Source organism: Mus caroli, chromosome 1 (genome assembly GCF_900094665.2).
Source record: "Mus caroli chromosome 1, CAROLI_EIJ_v1.1, whole genome shotgun sequence".
NCBI classification, from domain to species: Eukaryota; Metazoa; Chordata; class Mammalia; order Rodentia; family Muridae; genus Mus; species Mus caroli.
The window spans coordinates 174,825,129-174,847,258 of record NC_034570.1 but is presented as its reverse complement, the minus strand read 5'-3'; the positions used below and the strand labels follow the sequence as shown (position 1 = coordinate 174,847,258).

Genomic DNA, 22,130 nt, shown 5'->3' with positions numbered 1-22,130 from the left:
CTGAATATACATTACTCCTCTTAAAAACAGGTCTGGCTGGGGCTAGAGCGAGGGCTCAGCAGTACATACAACTGGCTGCTTTTCCAGAGGACTCAGGTTAGGTTCCCAGCACTGATATGGTTGAAAACAACCATCTGTAACTCCAGTCCCAAGGCATCTGACACCCTCTTCTGGCCTTTGTGGGCACGAGGCAGACACACATGTGATGCACAGGCATGTATACAGGAAAAGCACCCATACGTATAAACATTTAAGATCAAACAAAAGAAGTTTAGGCTGTCTAGGTGGATCCTAATATTCCATACATGTTCAGAATCGTTGGGAGGGGTTTTTCAGTGTCCACTTTGTTATTTCCTGCCATGCTGCAGAACTCGTTGGTTCTCTGTCCATTTGGCATATAGTTGCAGAGGGACTCAGTGTCATGGCAAGGAAAAATGGCAACAGACAGAAGTGCTGGCCAGGGAAGGAAGGCTGGCTGGTCACATTGCGTCCAGTCAGGAAACAGAATGGACAGGAAGCCCCAGGCTCATTTTTGGTGACCCACTTCTCTGGCAGGGCTTCACCTCCTCAAGGTTCTACAACCTTTCCAGACAGCCAGCAGCTAGGGACCAACTATTCACATACGTGAACATGTGGGAAAGCATGAGAACATGCCACTGTGTCTAGTGTTAGAAGAGACAGCTATGCTAAGACTACCTGTTCCCTTCCAACTCTGGTCCGAGTTCTGTTTGCCCATATCTACACCAGTCCTAAAAGTCGCTCTTGTTACTGTCTGTAAGCTCCTGTTGTTCCTCTCCGGTTTTTGAGTCAACCTATTCCCACCAAGTCCGCCTCTACTGTTTTACTGGCATTAGGCTTGTCAACGTGACCCGACCCAGCAGTTCTGCATGATGCGCAGGTGACTTTTTTATTCCTTTGTTTTCTGCAGCTCCCATTGTACTCTCTGGACTTTGATAGCAGCAGAGTCATTTCCTGGTGGCCGAGACTCCAGGAGTCAGGAGTTAGGTTTGACGCTGTGATGCAGCTTGATGACTGAGTGGTTCTCTAGTATTCTCTGTGTTGTTAATGAACTGTGCAAAGCAAGGACAGCAGCTGAGCTGTGGGGCGTAGGAGAGAGCATGGAATGGAAGGCTTAGAGGTGGGGGAAGCGAGGATGTTTCAAGTACAGAGGTTAGCAAGCGATGGTAAGGCTCTTTTGGGATTTTTTGGTCAAGAAACAAAGCAGAGACACATGTCTCTTTGCATCTGTGTAGAACAGTAAGAGGATGGCTGGGCTTCATTCTGGTGGGGATGGCCAAGCAAGTATGGAAGAGAGAGCAGAGAGCAGGGCTGGAGTGGTGCTCCTGGGAGTGTTTGGTACTCCTGGGGAGTACAGGATCCTAGTGTCTATCTGACTGTGGAAAGGAGATAGGTAGGCAATGCCTTGGTGGGCAAATCCTGGGGTCATGGGGAGACTCACTGGATTAGAAGTTTGGGGGGTTGAAGACAGCTGTGACTGTCCCAGAGTAAGACTCTGTGGGCAAGAGTTACACATGTGAAATGAATGTTCTGCATGCTTTCAGTTTATCTATGGCAGGCGAAGCTAAAGAATCCCAACACAGCCAAGTATTTTTTTCATAGTAGTGGATGCGACAAAGTTTATGTACTTCCTGTGTAAGACCCATGCCATTTTTAAACACACAGAAAATTTTTATTAATGTTTGTATTACAACTGTAGGTCCAGTAGTTTAAAGAAAATTGATCTTTATTAAATGAAGAGACAGGGGCTGGCGAGATGGCTCAGTGGGTAAGAGCACTGACTGCTCTTCCGAAGGTCTTGAGTTCAAATTCCAGCAACCACATGGTGGCTCATAATCACCCCTAATGTGATCTGACGCCCTCTTCTGGTGTAACTGTATTTATGTATAATAAGTAAATCTTTGGGCCAGAGCCAGCAGGGACTGAGTGAGCAGAGTTGACTGGAGCAAACAGGGCCGACTGGAGTGAGGGATTGACCAGAGTGAGCAGAGATCCTAAATTCAATTTCCAACAACCACATGAAGGCTTACAATCATCTGTACAGCTACAGTGTACTCATATACATAAAATAAATAAATAAATCTTTGAAACAAAGGTTAAAAAATTAAAATAAATGAAGAGACAGTTGTTAATGAATAAAGAATAATTCCTCTTCATGTGGAGTTTGGCTAGGTGGCCTTTATGCTCTTTTTGTCTATATTTCTGTGGTCGTTTGAATATGCTTGGCCCGTGGGGAGTGGCACTATTAGGAGGTATGGCCTTATTGGAGGAAGTGTAGCCTTGTTGGAAGAAATGTGTCACCGTGGAGTTGGGGTTTTGAGGTCTCATATATGCTCAGGGCTGCCCAGTGTGATCCAGAGCCTCCTCCTGACTGCCTGCAGAAGTCAGTCCCCTCCTGGCTGCCTTCAGATCAAGATGTAGAACTCTTGGCTCCGCCAGCACCAAGTCTGCCTCCATGATGCCATGATTCCCACCGTGATGACAGTGGACTGATCCTCTGAAACTGTTAGCCAGCCCCAGATAAATGTTTTCCTTTATAAGAGTTCCTTATAAGAGTCATGGTGTCTCTTCATAGCAATAAAACCCAAACTAAGATAGTGTGTCCTAGATTTCAAAATATCATGGACAGATATGACTTGCAAAAAGTAAAAAATAAAAGCCTTTTTGGCTGTGGAACAGCATTGCCAGTTGTTTCTCAAATATTGACGTGTAGGGGGAACTCACTATGACCTCAGTGTACTTACCCTAATATTAAACTGATAGGAGGACATGGTCTCAAAATAAAGAGTGAGCCTTTTAAAAGAGAGCACTCTGCCATCGTGTACTGACATTGTATATGTGTGCATTTATATGTGTGTGTGTATATATATGTGTGTGTATATATATATACACATACACCTGTTCTTCCTGTTTTGTGGAGGACATATATAATCCTCTGTTGCACTGGGACTGTCTTATGTTTGTGAGAACTTCCATAGTAAGCTAGTTTACCTATTATTATTGCCAGCAAAAAATAGTAGTTGAGGTAGAACTTCAGCCATAATGAATTGAAGAATTAAAAGGGTACCTATGAGCTGTGTAAATTTACTGAGGTTTCCAGTAAGCACCCAAGGCCCTTTCCAAACTCCCCCTCCCAATTCTGTAGCATTATGCACCCATTCAGACCTTCCTCATACTGTGTTAGAGATGTGACTTGGGCAGACCCAAACAGTGTGATGAGACAGTACCTGACTGGTAGAGATGGTTTCTCAGTGCCACATCAGCAGAATGTGGTTCTTAAGGTATCCTTCCGTAAGTAGCATGGGGGTGGCACAGTCTTGGAGTCCTAGCACTTGAAAGACTGAGGCAGACCTCTTTGAACTTGAGGCCAGGTTGGTCTACATAAAGATGTCAGTCCTGTCTGGACAACATGAGGTCCTGTCTCAAACTGAGAAAACCAAATGCAACAAATGAAATGCCTGTGTGATGGTTTGCATATTCTTGGGCCAGGGAGTGACACCATTTAGAGGTGTGGCCTTGTTGGAATAGATGTGACCTGGTTGGAGTAGGTGTGTCACTGTGGGTGTGGCCTTAAGATCCTCACCCTAGTTGCCTGGAAGTCAGTCTTCCACTAGCAGCCTTTGGATGAAGATGTAGAACTCTCATGAGGCTCTGCCTGCACCATGCCTGCCTGGATGCTGCCGTGCTCCCACCTTGATGATAATGGACTGAACCTCTGAACCTGTAAGCCAGCCCCAATTAAATGTTGTTTTTTTATAAGACTTGCCTTGGTTGTGGTGTCTGTTCACAGCAGTAAAACCCTAAGACAGCCTGTGATGAACTTTTCAGTGAATCATCTACATCAATGGCAATCCCTAACACCAAAACACAGAGTCCCTTCGAGTAGACGTGAATCAGTGGAGCCCTCGAGTGATGTGAAGAAGACCTGCAAAGATAATGAGGAGAACTGTTTAGAAGTAAAAGGACAGCATGAATGCTAATGCCTGAATGATGAGGTCTAACAGCTGTCCAACGTTCACAGCACCCTCACTCTATTACCTGTGTACTCAGCACAAGTTTGAGTCCTGTTTATGTATGCTGGATATTGTTCCTAGGAATCAGGAATACAGAATAAGTCAGTCAAGATTCCTATTCTTACAGGGGAAGTTAGATTAACACAAGTATATATAGCAGCACACACATAGATAAGTAGGTAGTGTGGGTAGTGCTAAGTTCTGAGAATAGACAGAAGCTGGTGGGGAAGCTCTGAAATGGTGGTCAGAGAAGACATTTGCATTTGGGTGAAGGTTAGCATAAGCTTGGGAATCTGGGGTTGACTGACTTAGAGTGCAGTGGTGTGTGTGTGTGTGTGTGTGTGTGTGTGTGTGTGTGTGTGTGTGTATGTGTGTATGTGCACACGCATGTGCAACAGCTAAGCCTGGTTGGTATTCTTGGCATATTCTGTGTAAAATAGGTTGGCCTGGAATTACTGCAGTTCTCCTGCCTCGGCTTTGCAAATGAAGTTGGTATTTAATGTTCATTTCCCCACTGTGGAAACCTAAGAATACCTACCTTAAAGGACATGCTGGACTGGTAAAGTTCCAAAATCCAAACCAGGTAGCCAAACTTTACACCTCTTTCTCTTTCTTAATTTTTAAAATGTATATTGGTGTTCTGCTTATATGTATGTCTATGTGAGGGTGTCAGATCCCCTGGAAATGGAATTACAGAGAGTTGTAAACTGCCATGTGGGTACTGGGTATTGAACCCAGGTCCTTTGGCAGAACAGCCAGAGCTCTTAACTGCTGAGCCATCTCTCCAGACCCCTTTCTTTGACCACTGTGTAGTTGTGTGTGGAAATGAACAATCAAACCATATTTTAATAAAAATACTTTATTTGGAGCTAGCCCCCTCCATTTGTTCCCCCCAAACCTGATAACCATATTTAAACCCAGAGTGTGCCTCACTCCACGTGTGTTCTCCAGCCGATGCATTCCATTGTATGTCAGCACTTCTGTCAGCAGAGAGCAGTGGGAAATCAGATGCTTGCCAAGCTGAAGGGGCGTGCTTAGCCGTTGAAACATTAGTTGGTAAGAAATGGAGTAGAAACCATCACTTTAAATGGCTTTTAAACAGCCCGTGGGTTTCATTTTCCTCTGTTCTTTGTGCTTCCCTTTAATGAAAATAATGAAGAGTGTTTTCATGTTTATTTGCGGTGTGAGTGTTAATGGTGACCAGAGCTGGAAAACTCAGTCATGGAGCTAACTTCTGGGCATTCTGTTATTCATTCCTATGATGGTTTGTATATGCTCGGCCCAGGGAGTGGCACTGTTAGAGGGTGTGGCCATGCTGGAGTAGGCGTGTCACTCTGGCTGTTAGCTGTAAGACCCTCATCCTAGCTGCCTGGAAGTCAGTATTCTATTAGCAGCCTTCAGATGAAGATATAGAACTCTCAGCTCCTCCTGCGCCATGCCTGCCTGGATGCTGCCATGTTCCTACCTTGATGATAGTGGACTGAACCTCTGAACCTGTGAACCAGCCCCAGTGAAATGGTTTCTATTATAAGAGTTGCCTTGGTCCTGGTGTCTGTTCACATCTAAAACCCTAAGACAATTCCCTACCTAGACACCTGGGCTAGGAACTGCAGGACGGTTCACTGATTACAGATACACACTGGATAGCTGTGGTGACGTGACTTTAATCCCAGCATTTGAAAGGCAGAATTCGAGGCTAACCAGATCCACACATTTCCTCGATAGACAGGTATGCATAGTGAGAAGAGGGAGAAAAAGAGAGAGGGGGTGGGGGAGGGAGAGAAAGAGAGAGCACACACGTACTTCTCTTCTAAGGAATCTGAATTCAATTCCCAGCACTCACACTACACACACATGCATGTGCACCTTTAAAAAGAGTAATAGTAAATCTAAAGAAAAATATAACTCATGGCAGGCAGTTTTATATCACTATCATGGCATTTATTCGGTGTGGGACAAGCTAGTCCACACTAGTCACATGGTTAATAATTTTGCTGCAATGACAATAGTCAAAAAAGCTGCCACTGCAGATATATACACATTGTTTTCTAAGCACACCGTCTGAACGGGTTCATTGCCGTCAGGTTGGTAAGGTCTCCAGGTGGCCTGAGCACAGGCATCCTGTGTACACACAGATTGATTCCAGGTCATGTGGAAACACACTAGGTTTCCCATTGTCCTTCACCGTTTCAGACCATTTCATGCGCCCATGCCTGTCTCTGCAGCAGCGTTGGCTCTCCATGGGCACTGCTTACTGTGGGTCTCCAGTTTATATGCTTGACTTTTCTCTTGAACTAAGCCTAAAATGCTATTTTTTTCTCCTTAAGAACATTTGTGGGAAAACCTCCAGTAGAACTCTTACTTTACTCTTTTTATTCTCATTCTTTTCTTTAGAACTTGTCTTTGTTTTCCCCCTCATCCTGTCTCTCTGAGAAGAGCCATGTCCTGTGTGTACATGGGACAGCACAGAGCGGTAGTAGACAGACCTGCTTTATGTGGCAGGGCTTAGGATCCAGTGCCGCAGTCTCCAGCTTTGCTTCAGTGAAGCGTTGTTTGCCATGGCCTTGTCATTAACAGTAGAATACTGTAAGTGGGAAATGAGCAGGACTTCAGGGGAAAGTAATTCCAGTTTACGTATACTGAGATGTTTGGCCATTCCTTTCTCACAGCATAAGTTCAAGCTGTAGCGTGGGATCCAGGTTTCTCAGCCTCTTCTGTCACTTGGAGCCCATTGATGTCCTTGGTCAGTCACACCCTGCTTTAGAACAGCTGTGGTACCAAGTCCTCCTGAGGGCTATGGCATCCCTAACGTCATTTTCACAGAACTCTCTTAGCTCTTTGGCAGCACAATTCACAACTTCCATTTGCTCGTAAGTTAAAAGGAGCAGACAAAGTGCTTACATGTGGTTGTGTGCAGACTCCAATGACTTAAAATTTTAAACTTACATTTAGTGTGTGTGCACATGTGTGGAGTCAGAGGTCAACATGTAGGAGTCGGTTTTCTCCTTCTGCCTTGTGGTTCCTGGGTCTTCAACTCAGGCCATCAGCCTTGGTGGTAAGCCCCTTTATCCACTGAGCCAGCTCACTGGCCCTGTCACACTGAGTTTTGGGGTGCTGTCTATTGAGGTGTGGTACATCTTTGATGTTGGATCTATTCCAGAGGGGGACACTTAGGACAACTGCTGTAACTCAGAGAGGACCCAGGTCTCCTCAGCCCAGTGTTCTCGATGTAGCAACAGCCAGAAGAGACTACACATGTCCTTGGGGCAGTGAGATGGTACGTCCCATGCATTCAGTTGGGTGTGACAACCAACTGAATACCTCAGAATACCTCAGAAAGGCATCTTGAAAGGAGAAAGCTAGGTTTGGGCTCAGTTTTAGTCTCTGTAGTCATTTGGTGAGGTAGAACACCACAGTAGAGAGGACACAATGGAGCAGTTTCTCACCTATCACAGATGATTAAAGGAGAGAGAAGGACAGAGAGGGTGAGGACGGAGGGAGGGAGGGATGGAGGGAGGGAGGGAGAAGGGGTGGGGAGGAGAGAACATGGAAGGCGCCAGGGTCTCAGTATACTTTGGGTTTTTTTTTTTTTTTTTGGTTGGTTGGGGTTTTTATTGTTGTTGTTTGGTAGGTTGGTTTTGTTGTTTTGTTTTTTCAAGACAAGGTTTCTCTGTGTAGCCCTGGCTGTCCTGTAACTCACCCTGTAGACCACTCTGCCTTTAACTCAGCTTTGCCTGCCTCTGCCTTCTGAGTGCAGGGATTAAAGGCGAGTGCAGGACCCATCCTCAGTATCTCTTTCAAGGGCTTGCCCCTGGGCCTTTCCCTTACAGCCAGGTTCTGCCTCCATGTTCCTCTCTCTTCCCAGTGGTGCCATCTGCTGGGGACAGACTCCTCAGCATCCCTGCCTTTAGAGGACATTCCAGACCAGACTATCACAATCTCAAGAACTCTCTGGTCATGTCTTTGGCCTCTTCCTCGTACCAGGTCGTTTTTGGTTATTGGCAAAGCCCCTGTCCAGTCCTGTGAGGCTTACCACATGGGTGAGGGCTGATAAGGTGGGCTCTCTGTAAATGCTCAGCTCTGAAGGAGTCCTAAGACAAAGTTTGAATATGCAGAGCCTGCTAAGGTTAAGGCAGGAGCAAGATTTGAGGAGCAGTGCAGTTTTAGTGAAGGTCTTTGCGGTGAGACTCATGGGAATTTGGCTGCTGGAACTGGCATCTGCTGGCTGCAAATTTGAAATGGGTAACACTATCGGCTTCTCAGGCTTACAAGGCTTAAATAAAGTTAGGTTTACACAGGCACTCGGCACAGAAGACAGACACTGTCAGTTTTCCTCAGTGACTGTTCTTGCTATTGTTCTTGGACGAGCAGCAGCTTTCCTAGTCTGAGGCTGCGGGATTATGGCTAGTTGTGAGATTACTCTGTACACTGTGGGAGTTCAGAAAGCATGGGGGAGAAGCAGCCAGATGAAGTAACCACTGTGGTCCAGCAATGGCTGCTTCCAAGTCATGCTGCTTCACTGTACCTCCAACCACAGATTGTCTCCATCTACAGACTGGAAGACAGTTGTGCTCAAAGCCACTGTTGTTGGTCACGCAGGTGAAGAAACTGTTGCCTGGAGATGTTGTTTTTGTTTGTTTGTTTGTTTTTGGAAGTGATGTGCTAGGTGCCAGGTCCTAAGTGTGATTTGAATGGTTTGTAGTTTGCTACAAACTGAAGATGGCAAATGGCAGCACAGGAAGTGTCTGTAAGCATTTGGTGAGGAAGTTCAGGCATGATCTGGTAATTTACCAAGAAATCAGTGCTTAGGAGATAGGAACCAACTACTTGTAATAGTTCAAGTATTTTCAATGACAGGTGATAGATTCAAACAGATGAGAAGTTTTAATGTCCAAAGGGTTCCCAATAAACTCTTCTTTCCAGCCTAGAATTGCCAAGGAGAGGGATTCTGTGCACATACAGTTGGCTGTCTGTATCTGTGGCCTGTATTTTTGGATTAAACCAAGAATGTTCTAAAAGTAATCTTTTTTTTTTTTTTTGGTTTTTCGAGACAGGGTTTCTGTGTAGCCCTGACTGTCTTGGAACTCACTTTGTAGACCAGGCTGGCCTCGAACTCAGAAATCCGCCTGCCTCTGCCTCCCGAGTGCTGGGATTAAAGGCATGCGCCACCACGCCCGGCTAAAAGTAATCTTTAAAAGCAGTAATGGCATCCGTACTGGGCGTCTGTAGACTTTTCCCTTTTACTGTTCCCTAAGCAGTGTAATGTAGGAACTGTTTGCACAGCATCTACATTGTCAGGTACTATAAGCTGCCCACAGGTGACTGAGGGATGTAAGAGAATGGGGTAAGTCGAGTGCAAACGTGACACCATTCCATGGAGAAGAAACTTGGGAATCTGGGGCTTCTGTGACTTTGATGATGGGTGGGGTGGTCCTGGACTCTTTCTCCACAGAAGCCAAAGTGTGGTGGTATAAACAGATGTAAAGCTTCCTGAGACATAGGGCAGCATTTGATTCTTCATGTGATTTTTCTTTTCTGAGAATATGTGAGGGATTATGCATATCACTGCACATGTGAATATCTTATTCTTTAATTCCTTAGCACTCTACTTCATGGGGATATTTAACCGCATTCCCCCTGATGGCTCTCCAGGTTGTGTCTCACCTTCAGTAATTTTATTTATTTTAAAGATTTGTTATTTATTTATTTATTTTACAGTAGGGTTTCCCTGTGTAGCCCTGGCTGTCTTGGGACATGCTCTGCAAACCAGGCTGGCCTTGAACCTACCACCCAGGAAGATTTATTTTATTTTATGTGTGTTAATGCTTTACTTGTGTGTATGTTCACCCTTCTAGGGTTTGTTTCTGCAAGCGCGTGGACACGCGTGCTTCCTGGGGTCATCCTTCCTCCCCGATTCCCCCTTGTATCGCCCCCCTCACTCTAGCCCCCATTGTCCTTCCACGGAAGTTGCTGTCCTCACGCCCATCCTCTCAGATGGGAAGTTTTCACGCAGATGTAATATGTGCTCAGGAGCAGTGTGGGAGGACTCTCCTCCATTTACCTCCCATGAAGTGACAGCTCAGTGAAGTGTCGGAGTCAAGTCTCTGCTGTTCCCTGGCAGCTTGTGAGGTGAAGTGGGAAGGGTGCCCCAGGGAACCCCAATTAGAGAGTCTTCGCCTAGTCCGTGACGGAGTGAGCGTTCCTTAGATTCTGGCCTTTATTTTTGTTCTAGAATGAGCACATTTGCATTCCTCTGTCCTCAGCAGGATGAGGAGTTGGGGAAATGTGAGGTGATCTTGCCCATGCGTTCTCTCAGGAGCCCAGTAGTCTGTTTGGTCTGTGCATCGGTCTGATATCCTCGGGGTATCAGTAAAAGGCCTCTGCACTCTTCCTTTCTGCTTTATTAACTTGGAGTGTTGGGGGGGGGAGGGTATAGCTGCATCCTTTCTGATGCTGTAGCTCATTGCCCCTGACTTTAGTAATCTTAGAGGGTCTCAAAGAAGCAACGAGAATGTGTTGTTGTGTTGCCTCTTGTTGCCTCTTGACTTCTCTTTCCTACCCCCATTCTCGTACACATATTTTCTAAACCTTTTTATTGATTCTTTGTGAATTTCACTGCTGTCTAGTCCCCAGTCCAGCTTTCTCCTGGTGTGAGCCCTTTGGCTTCACTGTCTCTTCTACCTCCCCGCCGAATGCTCCATCTTTCCCACACATTCACATCACACATCCGCATTTCTCCATCGCACATTCACGCATCACTGTGGTACCCACAGCAAGCTGGGGCAGGTACTTAGATGGCTTTTCTCTGGCAGCCCTGGGCCAGTATGGCCAGGGAGGGTACTTGGGTGTCTCGTACATACATTTTTTCCCAAATTATTTTTTAAAATTCACATCCCAATTGCATCTTCCCCTCTCTCCTCTCCTTCCAGTCCCTCCCTCCTAGCCCCCCATCCTCCATCCTCATCCTCCCTTTCTCCTCAGAAAAGGGGAGAACTCCTATGGATATTAATCCACCTTGGCATATCAACTTGTGGTAGGATTAGGCACATCTTCTATTGTGGTTAGGCAAGGCAGCCTAGTTAGGGGAAAGGGATCCAGAGGCAGGCAACAGAGTCAAAGACAGCTCTTGCTCCCTCTGTTAAGAGTCTCACATGAAGACTGAGCTGCACATCTGTTACATATGTGTCAGTCCCATGTATGGTCTGGTTGGCAGCTCACACTCTGTGAGACTCTATGGGCCAGGGTAGTTTGTTCTGTAGGTTTTCTTGTGGTGTCCTTGACCTCTCTGGATCCTTCAATTCTTCTTCCTGCTGTTCCATAGGATTCCCCAAGCTCCTTCTAATGTTTGGTTGTGGGTCTCTGCATCTGTTTTCATCAGTTGTTGGATGCAGCCTATCTGACAACAGTTATGCTAGACTCTGATGTGTAAGTGTAGTAGAATATAAATAGAAATGTTGGGTGGCCTCTTTCTCTTGGTATGGGTCTTGAGTTGGGCCAGTCATTGGTTGGCTGTTCTATTTCTGCTCCATCTTTATCCCTGCACATCTTGTAAACAGGACAAATTGTGGATCTCAGGTTTTGTGGCTGGGTTGGTATCCCAGTCCCTCCATTAGAAGACTTTTCTGGTTACAGGAGATAGCTGGTTCAGATTCCATATGCCCCATTGCTGGGGGTCTTAGTTAGGGTCACCCTCAGATCCTGGGAGTTTCCTTTGAGGTATGTTTCTAGCTTATCCCAGAGATGCCCCTTCACTGATTCTAGCTCTGTCACTCTCTCAGTTTGCTCCCCTCTGCCCCTCCCTGACTTGATCCCTCCTGTCCGTCCTCACCTCAGTTCATTGTCATCTGTTAATTATACTGATTAGTATATATCCAGTTAGAATAACGTCATATATACTTGAAGTGTACAACAGAAAAATCAAGTATTTGTGAGTTCCAGTGTTTCTATGACTCCTAGCTTCTGTCCCTAGAGGTCATTACTCATCTTTTGTCTCTGTGGAACTGTGTGAGGGACCTGAGCTTACTGAGGCATTTGCACTAATGTTTGCTCATGTATGTGCACACAGAGAGGCCGTGCCATCCACACAGCAGCAGTTCCTGTTGGCAGACCTGCTGCTTCTACCTTCTGCCCAGCCAGTGCTGCAGTAGGTTCCTCTGCAGCGTCCATCCTTAGGTGTCCCTGTGATTGTGTCTGTAGTGTAAACAACTAGACAATAATTGATAATCTGAAGATTATCTCCCCAACTGTAGTATACTTTTACCAGCTAACATTCTCTAAATGTAATCTTCACTCATCTAGCAGCTGTAGTTACTCTCTGCAGCTTCCGTGTGTAGCTGTCTCTGCCATGGTTGGCTGTCCTCAGGAAGCTAAGTCAAGCGTAGCTCCTTTTCAAGCTCTCTGTGATGTCCTCTGCGTACGTCCTCTTGTCACTGAGTGCTTTGGGAGAATCCATGAAGCTTTCGTATTAGGAAATCAACCATCTGCCCAGTATCTCGCAATTGCTTTTCTCAGCTTATTAATTTGTACTTCTGCTATAGGGAGAGTTTTTGTTTTGTTTCTTAAGTCAGCGCTGGGGACTATTCTGCCTTTATTCCCAACATGGCAGGGGCCACAGAGCTGCACCGGCCTAGGGCAGAGCGAGATTGTCTCAGCAGGCAAAGACATTGTCCATCCAGTGTTTACAGTTAGTGCTCTTACATTTCTTCAGTTTCATGGCATCGGCTTTCTGTCACACTTAGACATTTCAAACCTGAAGCGAAACACACACACACAAACAGGAAAGCCAGTGTGTGCTCTCTGCTTGCTTCCTCAAGTATGTCTATGGTCCCTCTCTCTCTCCCCCTCCCCCTCCCCCTCCCCCCCAATCTACTGAAGATTTATCTAGAGGTAAGGAGTTGTAATCTACACTGAGAGATCTAAGGGTTTTTTTTCCTAGTTATTATTTTTCCTTTACTATGAAGTACAAAATTTGACATTTCGGTTTCCTAAATTTTCCTTTGTGTTCAATTATTCAAACTTCTGTAGTTCTCTCCCCTGGAAACCTGTAGTTCTCTCCCCTGGAAACCGCGGGAAGTTGCTTCTCTCACTGTTCTGTCATTCAGAGACACAGTTAATTGGGGGTGGATTTCTGTCTTTGTTTTGTTTTTTGGAAAAGTCACTGGGGCTGGAGAGATGACTCAGTGGTTAAGAGTCACCAAATCCACTCACTGAAGGCCTGTGCCACAGTCACTCAGTCTTCTAGCTGCTTTCTCAGCTAGGCTTGTTAAAGGTATTCTTGGATCTGACTAGATACTGCAGTATATTATCCTTATCTCTGTATCTGCCTGTGTGCGTGTGCATGCGTGTTCCCATAACGCTGCACATGTGGAGGTCAGAGAACAACTTCTAGCACTTGGTTCTCTCTTTCTACCATGTGGGGCCTGGGGATCAAACTCAGGTTGTCAGTCTTGTTGGCAGATTATCCCCTAACCAGTAGACTTTATTATCCACCATTTCCAAGAGTCGTTACCTTGATATTTTGTTGGTACCTGTTTGACACACTCCATGTGAAGTTCAATATCTGCTGTCTTAGTAACCTGCCTCTGGACATCTGAGGGTTGCTGAAGGTTTCCACCCCCAGACCTGTCACAGCCTCACTGCATCTGTGGTTCCAGGCTCAGCTGGCCTGTCAGCACTACCCAGCACCTTCCTCGCTGTCATTGCTGAGCTTGTCTTTCCTATATTCAGAGGTTATTTCAGTAATTTTCTGCTCGCTGAAATCCTCTCTGGCCCTTATCTTCCCTTAGAAAATGCTTTAACCTCTATTAGAGAAACCAAAACCCATCAGATCAGAATTCCTCCAGTTACCAAGGTCCAGCGTACCCGAGACCTGGCTTCTCTTCCTTCCTGTTTGTTATGGGAGAAGAGATGTCTTTCTTCTAGCTGCCGGACGATCTCCCCATTAAGGCTCTAGTTCTTCTCGCCCTCCACCTTCCTAGGAACTCACCTTCCTTCTCACGTCTGCTCTCTTCAACCTCTTTCCCCCTACTTTGTCTTCTAATTGACATTAAGTGCAGTCCATTCTCTCCCTTCTTAAATAATAAAATAAAATAAAAAGCAAAAGGAGTGGTCCCCTCCATCTCCTGTGTACCTCTCTTCTCCGGCTACCTTGTCGTTACCTCCTCAAAGCCAGCTGTTCAGATGGGGAACCTGCTGCAGCTGCTCCAAGTCTCCAGGCACAGTAGAGCGTTCAGAGAAAGAAAGCACAAGACTGAGTAGCAGGGCGTGGAGGCATTTTGTTTAGAAATATGGAAGAGAAAAGTTTCTCTGAGGTCTGGCCTTGAAATTTGAAGGGGACTGATTCTGTTTGTTAAGTCTGTAAAAGTTAATTTACAGTTTTGACTGTGTGTATACAGTTGCCACGTAGTTGAGTTTAAGGTCTGGGGTAGGTGCCTTGATAAAAGACACTTTTAATAAGTACCTTGTTACAAATAGCAATAGGAGGACCAGAAATGTTCGTTGAGCCTGGTGTGGTTTAGGAAGGGCAGGTGCTGGGGCCGACGGCAGGCTCTTCCTAGGGGTTTTGTGCGAGCTGAACATGAGGTATCTTAATTGGCATTTTTCTCTTCAGAGTGTAACTGGGGGTGTTTCCTCTCTCTTGAAACTTTATTGAACTGAGTAGTATATTCATAAAATAGTTTACTAATTTACTTTTATTTTTTGGTCTTATAGTTCTACTAGATACAGAAATCATTTTCCTCACACATAGGAAAGTATTCTTTCCTATGCAAAGGTCCTGCAAACCCTCAGTGCCCTGCTGTGCTGAGTGGGGAAGTGGATAGGACATGCTTAGTCGTCACTCACTGCTGCTTCTTGTTCTCAGACAGAGGTAATAAATTGTAATGCATTTCTTATACAGCGTTAACTCTACCTCCAAAACATTTCCCCGATTATAATGGCAAGTCATTAACATACTGTAAGTAATATTGGCCAAGATTTTCTCTAGGTTCATTGGCTCTGTTAATAAACCATATTAGCAACTTTTTAAAAATCAACATACTGTTTAGGTTTTTTAAAAACTAAAACCAAACCAAACCAAACCAAACCAGTTCTAGTTTCTCGAATAAATCAGGGGAAGACTAGCTCTAACGTGAAAGGTTTGGGAAACTGAGCACGTCTTCCTTCCTTGAGGACAGGAAGGTCACTACTCGTGTAGTTCCTGTATTCTGCAGTGTTTAGTATTGGTGCTATCAAAGGGCTTTAGTGGCAGTTTAAGAGCCAGCTTTTTAAATTGCGAAACTTAAGTTTTTATTTCTCGTGCTTCTGGAAATGGGTATGTGAATACCGTTGAAACTATGAAGTACAAAATAAAATCATTTTCTATTTGTTAATTGGGCTGAAGAGCTTTTTTGCAAGTTGTGTTGTTTTGGGGTAGCTTCACTCAAGCTAGGCAAGTGCTGGACCACTGTGCTACCCACCTAGCTCAGTTTTGCTTACTTTAAAGAACTAGATAAAATAATTAGTGGTTACTTAGCATTCGGACTTAGGCTGGATACTTAAATACTCACATGCTTCGTTGGTCTATTCCATGTAGTTGCTATATTGAATGACAGATAGGTAGAGACACAGTGTTCAGAGTCTTAAAGACTTGTTTATAGATGGCACTTGCATTGGAAAGTTTTAGGTGCTCTTTGGAAGATGTGCTGATGACTGTAGGTGCACAGAGGAGAGTCACAGGTCTTCCACTCTCAATGAACAGTCTTCTCTCCCAGTGGTTTAAATACATTTACGTTCACGAAGCTACTCTTTCCAGAGAACCCCCAGGCCACTGTGCTGTTTCCACTGGAGACACGACAACAGGATGGTGGGACACTGTCTCATCCCGCTGTGTAGCAAAGGGAGTACACCAAGTGAGGGAATGCTTCTGATGGGCAGGTGGTGGCTCTCTGACCTCAGGATCACAGAAGAACCTCAGCCATGCTCCCAGCAGGGTGGAGCACCTCTGTGTGCAAGAGAACAAGCTGAAGTGAGGTGCTGAGAGGAGTGAGCAAGGTGTCTGCTGGGCAAGGCCCATGACCTGGCTTCAGATCTGGAGCGTGTTCTGGTTAGCTGTGGCCTTCGTTCCTCTCTGTACTTGATACCCAGCGTCTCCTCACAGTGTCGTCTGCTGCTGAGATTCATGGAGTCTTCAGCCATGGTTGTTGAGGATTTGCTCTTGCTGACCTTTCACTCTGTCAGTTTTTAGCCACACGCGTATGTAGGATCTTTATACCTTCCTGGTGACTTCAGTAACTCTTACCGTTGCGTCACACTGTGGAGTCTGTTTTGTCTGATATGCTCGTAGCGAGGCCAGCTAGCTTGTGCTCATATATCGTATTGCCTAACTTTTCCATCATTCGACCTTCAGCCCATCTGTCATGATACTGAAAGTGCATTCTTGAAGACAGCATCGAGGTTTTTATATTAAAAATTCACTTGATAGTATGGTTTGAATTATCCATTCATGTTCATTATGACTTATGGTCAGTTTGGTTAGCAATTGAGATGCTGTTCTTTTGGCTTGCTTGGCATATTATTTTGGGTGTTTTTATTTGTATTCTTCCTGTCTTGTCTCCTTCTAAGACAATAAAACTTTTTCTTAGTATCCCACTTCACTTTCTTTCTTGGCTCCTAACTGCTGTGTGGTGTTTTCAGGTGCACTTCTGTGGAGACGGCATACATGGTTTATTGCGGCCTACACAGGCTCTGACCCTAGACCAGTTAGTCCCCAACCTCTGCGTGCTTTGTCACATATACTTACTGCCACGACGTGTGTTCGGCATGCAGACCATGTTTTACCGTAAGTGGTCATACATCAGATTGAGAGGCGGGAAACATAGACTTACCCATATCAGCACACCATGCACTGTTCTGGAGTTCCTCATTCCTCCGGATGGTCCACTCGCTCCCTGTAATCACCTCTTAACAGACCGCACAGTGTTGTATGCGCATTAACGAATCCTTCTGCTCTTACTCCTCTTGCCTGGAAAGAACACTTTCATTGGATAAAGCCTTTGGAGTGCATTTGTGTCTTCAAACTTTTTCTTCAAGTGTGAGTTCTCAGCAGTCTGTGGCAGCCCAGATCTGCACTATTTCCATTTGGCTTCTACCTGTGGCCTCTGATCTGCTTCTTGGCCATTCTCTCAGTCATCCTTAGAAAGAAGTTCTTGTAGTTGATAGAAAACTTCCATAGTCCTTTGTGACTTTATTTCTCTCAAGATTGTCTCTGACTTTCTAGCCATTTTCTATAGCACCGGCTGTACCCACAGATTCCTGTAGCTGACAGAGTTTGTTTCCCACTTGAATGTAAGCTGTCTGGAACTAAGCGGGCTAGAGTTTGTTTCTAAGATGGAGACTGTGTGAGGGGGTGGAGGTAGGGAGAGGTGGGGTTGCTGACGAACTTCCCCTGGCCTGGTGGCACACCTGTAATCCCACCACTCAGGAAGCTGAGTCAGGACAGTTGTGAGGTCAGGGCTAGCCTCAGTTATGTAAAGTGTAGAGAGACCCTCCTCTCCTCCCCCTCCCCAGTTTAATTTATTTCATGATGCTCTGTTTATATTACATACCTCTGGCTGTCCTGGAACTCACTGTGTAGATCAAACTGGCCTCAAACTCACAGAGATTTCCCCCTACCTCTGTATCCCCAGTGCTGGGAGTACAAGTGTGCACTGCACACTTGGTCCTGAGAGACCTTCTTTTGGGTGGGGTGTGTGGGTGTGGGTGTGTATGTGTGTGTAGGGGGTTTGCTTAGTGAAGATTCGTTCCTTCCTCACCGTCTCTCCCTATTTTGCGTGCATTCTGCATTATCTCTTCTAAGCTGTCTAAGAGTTGCCTTTAATGTTTTGTCTAGAAAACTATATTTTCGATCTGCTGGCTGACTTCTCTAATACAAGCTATCCTCTGTTATTGAAAGCATAATTTCTTGATTCTTTTACCACATGACTTGGGAAGGTGGAAGTGGTTATTAATTTTCAGTAGCTAGGGCCTGTATGTATTTTTACTGGTGCAGTTTGCTTAGAGAGTAGCACATTACAGAGTCTGGAGCAGAGCTACGAATTAGCCCTGCCGTGCAGTCTGGTACTGTGTGGTCCTCCTTCTCAGGAAGTGTGGATTTCCACTCACTAAGCAAGGGTTGTATCTGTAAGAGGACACCACCGTCCTCATTTGATATTAGACTGAGAGTTAGTAACTGGCACAGCTATAGCAGAGTGGAGAGTGCTCTCTGGGCCTTCTGTTCACTCTGGGCTAATGTGGAGGTGTGTTCTTTCTCACTGGAGTATCTCTCGGCAGTCTCGTGTCCTCAGCTGCTGCCAGGATTTCACAGAGGAGAAGGCCATAATCTCCTGGGAGAGGGAATAGGCCCTTTGTCCTCTGAGACGAGGTTGGTCTTCCTTCGTGGTTAGACATTGAGCACCTTCAACCTGACACGTCATGAAAAGGAGCCAAACTTGTAGGTTTGGGCATGAATGAAGACAGATGAGCAGAGGCCATGAGAAGGGGGATTTTTTTCTTCACAACTTCAGTGTGGAGAGAGGAAGGATCTGAAGTGCTTGTTTTATCAAGAGATTCTTTACTAGTTAAGTCTCCATATCTCTCCTCTCTCACTCTAGCTGTTCACTTCACTCCGGTCTCTTCTTAAAGACCAGCCCTTCCATGGCAGCCCTTGCTTTGCACTTAATCAGTTCCAGTGTCCTTCACACCAGGGACTGCTAGTTGGTGCTCTGTCCTCACATATTCACCATCCCTTTCTCTTTCTGTTTCCCTCTGTGAAAGCAGGACTGTTTAGTTATCCCCTCCTATAGAACAGTACTGTGTATATAATAGGTCTAAATAAAGTTCTGCTCACAGAGTAAACGGATCATTGAATAGTGGGGTAGCAGGGTGGGGTTCAGAAAACAAGCTGAAGCCAGAAGCTCTGGAGCGGTTGGGAAATGACTTGCTATTAACTCAGGTCTGGGCCGGATGGAGGTGTGTGTCCCACTCAGCTGTCTCTGGCTGTGTGTGTGGGAAGATGGGCTGTTTGTTCCTTTAGTATTGGGCTCTGCAACACTTGAGTAGTGAAATGAACCACAGCCGAGCTCGTCAAGTGAGACGCCATGGAGAAGAGAGTATTCCTGGTCTACAACAACACAAACAAAAAACAAACAAAAACAAAAAACCAAGCATGACAAACCCTTATGGGAGGATTTGAATTTAGCAGTTGAAACTGGGGTCTAATTTTGATATATGTTTAAATATGGTATGTCTTTACCAAGCTCAATTGTGAAAGTGTACTTCTCAATTGACTTTGAAGGTTTCTGATTTTCCCCTGATATTTATAAACTGCACTTAGTTGTCCAGAACTTACAAGGCTACCTTCTGACTTCAATACAGTCAGAAATAGTTGAAGCAATGGAAGATCTGCTGCCCAGTGAAACATCCACTGCGGGTTCCTTTTCTCATGTTCACAGGTGATCGACCAATCTCACCTTAAAGATTTTAGGTTTAATTTATTTCATATGCATGCTTTGTCTTCATGTATGATTGTGCCTGTGAGGGCCAGAAGAAAGCATTGGATCTCCTGGAACTGGACTTATGTATGGATGGTTATCAGCTGCCATGTGGGTGCTGGGAATCAAACCCAGATTCCCTGCAAGAACAGTTGCTCCAAACTGCAGAGCCATTTCTCTAGACTCTGAACTGCATTTGCACACACTTGGATGAACCCAGAAGAGTCAGACATGCCCCAGCTTCTCCAAAGCACATCTTCCTCCTCTGTGAAGTGTGGGTCATGGTGTGCTTCTCAGTGAAGTTATTATAAAGAATCAAAGAACCAGTGCCCATTAAACGTTCACAACACCTTGAGCCATAATGTAGAGTTTTATTATAATTATGGGAGAGATCTGTGGCCTGTCTTTAGTAGCGTTATTGTTTGCTGATTGCCTTGCTCACGTCTCCACTTGCTTCTTCTTTACCTATTTGTTAGTCTTGTGCCTTCCTTGCCTTTCAACTGATTTTGTGTGGACTCTTGTACAGGCATTCATACCATTTGAATACTGATAGGAGAAACTTGCAGTTTTTTATTTGGACAACTGGATTTTCAAGTTGTGGGCCTTGGACAAAGATGCCCTTTTTAGCTGTGTTTGCCTCTGTGCCTTCCTCCCATGAACTCACCAAGCACACCTGACTTGTTTTCATTTCACTGCCTAGTGTTCTTCCACCATATGCCTGTTCTTCATCATCTTCAGGTGGAGTGCAGATGGCCGTCTGTCCTGTCCATCCTAGGGCAGCGTGCTATGTGCCTCCACTTACTTCACTTTATCTCATTGACACCTCTCAGTACTATAGATAACTATTTTATTTTGCCCATTTGCCCATTCTTCTCTTTTTTTCCTCTGAAACAAGTTTCATTGTTGAAGAATTTTTTCAACTACTCAACAGACTTTAAAATTCCTTTTCTACTTTAGCTAGCCAAAAGTGTTTCTGTTGCCCACAGAAAAGAAATGTGGTTCGCACAGAAGTTGTAACAGAAGTGGTTGCAGGTACCAGATGCTCAGGAGCAGGGTTGGTTATCTGGGCTGCAGGCTGGACTGTCTTTGTCTGTCTTCCCTTTGTGCCATATTCGTTATCACAGGGTGCTCATTACACCTTCACACATGCTGTTATCTACTCCTCAGACTGAGGTCGTTCTGAGGTAAACACTGACGTCATTTCCATCTCCACCACCTGGTTAAGGTCACAGACCATTGCCTGTGTCCAAGTATGAGCAGCTCCTGAGTTGGAGACCTTTAATGTAACTCGTGCTACAGTAGTTGTTGTCTTAGTAGTTGGAGTCTGGTGACCCATGGGATTCAGGTATGAAAACTGTTAAGATCTCCATCTCTGGTCCTCTAGAGTCTGCTGGACACTTGGGCAGCTTTAGGGTCATACTGCTGCTGCAGCAGAAAGATCAAAGAAGTTGGGATTCTCTGGATCGAGTGGACAACTTGAGAAAGAAGAATAGCATTAGAATTTGTTCTGATAAAAGTGTGAACTAAAACCCAGAGAAATGCTGTAATTAGACTACCATCAGATCTTGCATTTAACAGCCATAACATTGAATTTTAAACTGAAGCCATTGTTTAGTAGGAATTAAATCCACATTCTTGCCAGGATTCTTACTTGAGAATTAAGGCATTGATCGGGAAGGAGTAAGATAAACTATACAAACAGTTCTTCAGAGACCCTTAAGGAAAGATGTACTCGTGAGTGATGCTGACAAGCCTAAGAAAAAATACGAATCTTTATAATAGTTGTTCTTGATGAATGTCTCATGTCAGAACTATATATTTTGATTCCTTATTTAAGACTCCTGTGCATGTGTTTTGTACAAATTGGAAGACTTATTGATTGACAAGAGCTACCCCCCCTTTTTACTTTGTATTGATTCCTTGTGAGTTTCCTATCATGCACTCCTGTCCTGTGCACCTGCCCATCACCTCATGGCAGGCCTTCACTCCTGCAGCACACAAACAGACAACAGCAGCAACAAAAACAAAGCAGAGACAGCCTCTCATCATGGGAGCTGTAGTGTGTCGCAGTGTGTCCCACAGTGTGTCCCTCTGTCCACACATCTTCACTTGCGAATGCTCACTGCAATGAGTCATTGGTCTGGTTCAAGAGCTCTGGCTCCTGTGACACTATCAGCTTTGGATCCTCACGGAGACTCCTCCAAGTTATCCTGTTGTTGCCCTGTGTCATGGAGATCCTGAAGCTTCTGAAAGCAGGACTGGCCCCTTTACACATCCAGACCATTTGCAGATGATATAGATTTGGGGGTGGGCCAATTCAGAGTCTAGATCTGGACCTGCATGGTAGCTGAGCTAGTTACCCCACCGGTTCTTCCTCCAGGCACTACCAGGGCTAGCTCTCCAACACTGCTTTAACTAGGGCACTCAATGCTGCCATCAGCATAAGGCAAGTCAGCTCTCATGCCCTTGGGGTCTGTTCACCCACACCCACCTCCAGAGCAAGATCCACTGTGCTGCCCAGTCAAGGTGCAGGGCCTGCTCTCTCAAGTGCTACAGTCAATGAGAAGAAAGGCTAGCTCCCTTCCTCTCATGA

The 22,130-nt window shown here is 45.2% G+C and overlaps 1 protein-coding gene across 2 annotated transcripts in view; it reads left to right on the top strand.

Moving 5' to 3' along the window:
* Mark1 (microtubule affinity regulating kinase 1) overlaps positions 1-22,130 on the top strand; it is a 100,978-nt gene that overhangs the window by 27,004 nt on the left and 51,844 nt on the right. The window lies entirely within an intron of this gene.